At 34.4% G+C, this 6867-nt stretch overlaps 1 long non-coding RNA gene across 1 annotated transcript; it reads right to left on the bottom strand.

Annotated features, from left to right (window-relative positions):
* Positions 1-1913: 1913 nt before the first annotated feature.
* On the bottom strand, positions 1914-6629 carry LOC141504024 (uncharacterized). Its single transcript, XR_012473188.1, has 3 exons — positions 6556-6629; positions 2752-2890; positions 1914-1932 (listed from the first exon to the last, which is right to left on the bottom strand). It is a non-coding gene; the product is annotated as an uncharacterized LOC141504024 (long non-coding RNA).
* Between the last annotated feature and the right edge of the window lie 238 nt (positions 6630-6867).

Raw genomic sequence — 6867 nt, 5'->3', positions numbered from 1 at the left:
TATAAGATATGATTGAAACTGTTCAACAACAAAATATATCTGTTCATGTCGATCCATGTTTCTTACTTTCATAAAAATGTCAATATGTGTGTGCGCATGTGTGTGTGAGTGTACAAACATACATATTTATAAATATTGGTATGTATTTTGGTATACTAATTTGTACATTCACAAACCCACAAATGTGAAAATTCTGGAGGAAAAAAAAACAGAACTTGACCATTTGGAAAACATCAAATTATGATGACACCCACCTCACTTGTACTGAAAAAAACCATTGCTGAGAGATGAGTATTCGATACAATTACTACCTTCTCTACAATTCTCCTCCAGCAGGATTATTTCTGTTCTTCTTCATGCTTGATGCCTTTAATATATATATACACCAAGGCCTCCAAACTCCCAGAGCTTCATGATTTTTAACCTATCTGGAGCAAGGTTTTACTCCACTATAAAAGTTACATTAAATTACCAATAACCATGCCAATGGCCCTTTCTTCTCTGCACACTTCATGGCTCTGCCTTTGATGATTTCCAACATAAAGTTGTGACAGAATTCATTCACTTGCCTGTCTCAACTACAAGAGAAATTCTCATGTCACCTGGATTTCTGATCCTAAATTTCGCAATACACCTGGAAAACCCTCTGACATTAGCAAAAAATTGTAGCAATCTATGAGGTAGCTCAATTTAAGAATTTCCAGAAAAGTCTCATATGAAAAAGAAACTTTAGACTGTCATCATACGGAAAACAACAATTTCTCAATTTTACATTTTGAATTCCTAGCCTTAAAAGGCCAATCAGCAATCTCCTTCATTCAATGTGGTGAAGTTACTCCAAAGGACAGCTTCATATTGCACTAAAACAAGCAAGATATGGGCACCTAGGTGGCATAGAGGAGAGAGCAAGGGCCTGTAATCAGAAGGACCTGAGGAAAAACAATTCTCACACTCTTGACAATTACCAAGTTCTATGAACATGAACAAATTCCTTAGCCCCACTGCCTTGAAACAAGCCAAAAACAAAGAAATTAAATCAACCTGTAGAAACAAGCTCTCATTAAATCTTGCATACTTTTCATGTCCTGAATTCTTCCTCTTTCCTTGTTAGAGAGGAGGCAATGTGGTTAAGTGACTTGCCTAAGATCACACAGCTAAGCAATTACTAAATGTCTGAGGTCTGCTTTGAAGTCAGGTTGTCCTGACTACACAGTTGGTGATCTAGACACTGTGTTAAATAGCTGACACATCTGCAATCCTCATTTCATCAATTCAGACCTGCTCCAGTTATGCTTCCACACTGAAAACTTAAGACTAAATCACAAAATTTCAAAATATTATTTTGTGTATAAGAAATGACCATGGATCCTTGATGCATTATCAAATTCTCCATCAAAGCTATCACTCAAAGTCTCAATCAATATCTCAATTATGGAAAAGACTTGAGACTTCTTTTTAACAGCCCTATGTCAAAAGCAAACCCTCACTCTTTACATTCCTTTTGAGTATCCTTACTTCCTTCAGCCTGTCTTCTCTCCTGGAAGGATATTCTGCCTCCTCTTTGCTAACCAAAATTTCAACCTGACCTAAAGCTCTTTAATGAAATCTTTTCCTATTTACCAGAGTTTACTTTGTAATTTTCATTTGTGTTCATCTGAGCTCTAAACATCATGTAGGAATACACTCACAATCAGCCATAAAATCATCACACTATTTCTCAGGTCTAACCCATGGCTTTATGATTTTTAGGTCCCTTCCAACTCTAAAATTTTCGTTCAAATTCAACTTTGGTAATTACCTTGAGTTGTACAGAAATCAATCAGGAAAGTAATTTTGAAAGGAGCAATCCAATAGAAAATTTTAAAATAACAATAGAAAATACCATTGCAACCCAATGTGATTGATAGTCTTCTCCTTCTTCCAATCCAAATGCTGACATCATAGAAATTAAATATAGAAAAAAAAAGTCAAATTATTAACTGGAGACACGGCTACTGACAAGAAGAAAATTGTAAAAATATGTTGATTCATAACATCTCCAGCAAAATTAGCACCCCCCCAAAAATTCTAGGAGACCAGAAGAGATTAAGAGAGTATCTTTATGATTCAGGAATTATGGAACAGGAAGGTTCCCATTATGTATGTGAGGGGCACCAAGTGGCAATTTTACACAATAAATGTGCGTATATAAAATACAATTGTTTTTGCTAATACACACTTTATATTTGTGGTAGAAGAGGAGAAAAAAATGCTTCTTAGGTCAAGCAGATTAAATATATAGGTTTAACACAAAATATAAAGGTCTGAACATTATATACTTAACTGTTCATGACTGAAGGAATGTGATGGGATGGAAGGTTGTAGGGAAATTCTGTAGCTCAAAAGTCTGTATATATCTGTGGAAGAAGGCTGATAATTTTTCATATGTGTAAAATGGGAAACAAAAAATATCAAAAGAAAAACTAAGTTAAAATGTTTATAGGTTTTAGTGTCATTTTAGAAAAAGGGAATTTGGTAAGCATGTTCTTCAACTTGAGCAATACCACATCATCAAAGATGATGGGGGCTGTTTAGCAATTAGCAAGCACCATTTCCAATATTTTAGATGTGTAAGACAATGAACTGATTTACCCAGGGTATTCAACAAGACTTGAACTCTAAAACAAGAGCCAAACTTTATTGATAGAAATTTACCCACTGGGAATAATGTTCAATCATGACAACGTGTATCATGGCCTTATAGTAACTTACCCTGTCCAGTGGCACCAAGCTCAAATGAATTATGAGAATGAGGTCCAGTAGAAATACTTGGAATTGCATCACTTGTTGTAGCTTCTCTAGGTCCATTATTAATTAATGCATTTCTTTTCTTTGTTTTGAATGATTTTTCCTAAAAATAATAGATGAGAAATGTAAAGTGTCCTCTGAAAATTTTGATTAATCTATAACTAATATAAATAATGCAACAGTATCTAAAGTACTTTAATTGTCAGATTTCTTAGATCTAAGAACCAAATCATACAAACCTTTCAATTTTTCCCTTTACTTATTTGAAAAATTTAACTTATAGGAAAATTTCCTCCATAGGAAAAAATATTACTTTTCATAATATAGATTGATAAATATAGTAACTCTCACTAGAAAAACAATGAAATCCAAGGAACTGAGAAAATTGAAGCAATACGCAATCTTTAACTCAGGTAATGAGCTTTTTTTTTCTTTTTTCTTTTTTTTGCAAGGAAATGGGTTTAAGTGGCTTGCCCAAGGTCACACAGCTAGGTAATTATTAAGTGTCTGGGGCCAGATTTGAACTCAAGTAATCCTGACTCCAGGGCTGGTGCTCTATCCCCTGCTCACACTAACCACCCCCTTCAGGTAATGATCTTACAGGGAAGGTAAGAAACCCTGATTGGAGGAGAGAGTCATGAACCTCACAATCTCCATCTGATGAGGTAGACCAGAACAGTCTTCTCCTCATCTCTACTCTGACAGAACAGTGTTGGAATATCTCTGACTTCTTCTCCAAGACCTAGAAATACATGACATCAGCCATGGCACTCCACCCATTGCTGGAGGAAGGCTCATGAATTTACAATGACTCTTCAAGGAGACCTCATATCAGACTCTGTTGCATCACTAGGAACCCATTTGACTTCAAGACTCAGAAACTTACCTACTATGTGACCCTGGGGAAACCATGAAAATTGGTTTGCCAAAGTTTCCATAGGTATAAAATTAGCAAGACAAAGATGTGACAAAGGGCTTAAGTCCCATGGTCAAGAATAACCTGAATGTGGTTACAAATTATCAGACTTGACCAAAATTGTTCAAAAACAAACTATTTATGTGTTATGTTGATCTGTTTTTCCTACTTTCATAAAAATATATATATATATATATATATATATATGTATATATGTGTGTATGTGTGTGTGAGTATGCACGTTTATGAGTGTTAACACATACATTTTTAAAATATTGGTATATATTTTTGCATATTAATTTATAAATTCACACACATGTGTATATTCTGGAGAAAAAGACATAAGGAAAACTTCAAATGATGACTATATCATTTGTCGTGAAAAATCCTTTGCTGGGGGCTGAGTATTGTATACAATTACCACCTTCTCTACAGTTCTCCTCCAGGGGGATTATTTCATCTCTTTTTCATGTTTCATGACTTTAATATTTATACGCTGGCCTCCAAACTGCCAAGTGATACAAGTATTTCTGCCTAGTACAAGATTTTACTCCACTATAAATCTTCCATAAAATGAGCAATAACCAAGCCGATGGCCCTTTCTTCTCATGCTTCTACATTTGATTATTTTCCACATACAGCTGTGAGTAAATTCCTTCACTTGCCTATCTCAACTACAAGAGAAATTACCATGTCACTGCAATTTCTGATCCTACATTTCGGAATAGACCTGCAAACTTTTCAACAAAGTTGGGCAATTTATGAGATAGTTCAATATAAATATTTCCTGAAAAGAACTATATCAAAAAGGAACCTTAGAGGGATATCATATAAGAAACAACAATTTCTCCATTCTGCATTTCCAAATCGTCAGCTTTAAAAAGTCCAAGACATGTCTCCTTCATTCCATGTAGTGAAGTTATCCCAAATGTTTCACTAAAATAACCAAGATATGGGCATCTAGGCGGCACAGTGGAGAGAGCAAAGCCCTGGAATCAGGAGGAACTCAGGACAAAACCATTCTCACATTTTTGATAATTACCAAGCTCTAGGATCATGGACAAATTCCTTAGCTCCATTGCCTTGGAACAAGTCAAACATGAAGAAATTAAATCAAACCATAGAAATAAGCTGTCATTAAATCTTTCTTATTTCTGCAGTCATGAATTGTTCCTTGTTCTAGGCTGGGGAGAAGGCAATGACGTTAAGTAATTTGCCCAAGGTCACGCAGCTAAGTAATTATTGTCTGAGGTCTGATTTGAAGTCAGGTAGTCCTGACTACAGAGTTGATGCTCTAGACACTGTGTTAAATAGCTGACACATCTGCAATCCTTACTTCATCAGTCCAGACCTGCTGCAGTTAAGCTTCTACACGAAGGACTAAAAGTTATTCTAAAATACATTTCAAAATAGTATTTTATGTAAAAGAAATGGCAATAGAGCCTTGTTGTATATCGAATCCTCAATCCTAAAGCTATCATTCCAAGTCTCAATCAATATCTTAATTATTGAAAAGACTTGACAGTTATTGGTATAAGCCCTATATTAAAAACTAACCCTTACTCTTTACATTCCTTTTCACTTCACTTTACATTCACTTCCTTCAGCCTATCCTCTCTCCTGGAAGGATTTTCTGCCTCCTCTTTGCCAACCAAACTTTCCACCTAACCTAAACCCATTTAATGAAATTTTTTTTCTTATTTATCATTGTCATTTGTCACTTGTCACTTCCCTGTGTTTTCATCTGAGCTCTCCTGTAAACATCATGCAGGAATTCCCTAACAATTGCAGGTAAAATCATTTCATTGTTTCCCAGGTCAATCCCATAGCTTATTATTTTTAGAACCATTCCAGCTCTAAAATGCTCATTCTAATTCAACTTTGGCAATCACCTTGAGTTGTAAATAAATAAATCAGAAAGGTAATTTAGAAAGCAGCAATCCATTTGAAAATTTCAAACTAACAATATAAAATATCATTGCATCACAATTTGATTGATGATCTCCTTCTTCCAATCCAAATGCAGATATCATAGAAATTAAATGTAGAACAAAAGATCATACTATTAACTGGAGGCACGGATAACGAGAAGAGTAAAACTCTATAAATATACTGATTAATAATGGCTCCAGCAAAAATAACCCCACTAAAATTCCAGGAGACAAGAAGAGATTAACAGTCACTTTTGGATTTAGGAATTATGGACCAGGAAGATTCCTATTACTAATGTGAGGGGCAAAGTGCCAAATTTACATTAAGAAATATGTGTATGTAAATAATGATTGGTTTTCCTAATGCACAAATAGTGTTCTGCTAGTAGAGGAGAAGCAAAAAAAATCTTTATATTTAATGTACTTCTTTAGGTCAAAACATTAACTAGATGGGTTGAACATGAAACATGGAAGTATGAACATTAAACACTTGACTTTTCATGATTTAAGGAATGTGATGGGAAGGAAGGTTGGAGGGAAATTCTGTAGCATAAAAATATGCATATATCTTTGAATGAAGGCTGAGAAACTTTCATATCAGCAAACAGAGAATAAAATATCAATTGAAAAACTAAGTTACAATATTTATCGTTTTAGTGCCATTTTACAAAAAGAGAATTCAGTAAGCATATTCTTCAACCTGTGGGATACCAAATCATCATAGATGATGGGGGCAGTTTAGCAATTACAAGTACCATTTCCAATGGTTTGGATGTGTAAGACAACGAACTGATTTACCCAGGGTACTTGATAAGATTTGAACTCTAAAAGAAAAGCCAATCTTAACTGATAGAAATTGCCCCACTGGAAATAATATTCAATGATGATGACATTGTGAATCATGGCCTTATAGTAACTTACCTTTTCCAGTAGCACCAAACTCAAATGAATGATGAGAATGAGGGTCAGTAAAAGTACTTGGAGTTGCATCACTTGGTGTAGCTTCTCTAGGTCCATCATTATTTAATGTGTTTCCTGTCATTTTTTTGAATGATAATGATTAAAGGACGAGAAATATAACGTGATGATGGAAAATTTTGATTAATCTACAACTAATATAAATAATGAAATAGTATCTAAAGTACTTCAATTGTCAGACATTCTTAAATGTAAGAATGAAAGAAATAATGCAAACCTTTAGATTTATAGGAAAATTCCTTCATAAGAAAAAAT

Source organism: Macrotis lagotis, unplaced genomic scaffold, assembly GCF_037893015.1.
Source record: "Macrotis lagotis isolate mMagLag1 unplaced genomic scaffold, bilby.v1.9.chrom.fasta BILBYCTG032, whole genome shotgun sequence".
In the NCBI taxonomy this organism is placed as follows: domain Eukaryota; kingdom Metazoa; phylum Chordata; class Mammalia; order Peramelemorphia; family Peramelidae; genus Macrotis; species Macrotis lagotis.
This window is presented reverse-complemented; position numbering and strand designations above follow the sequence as displayed.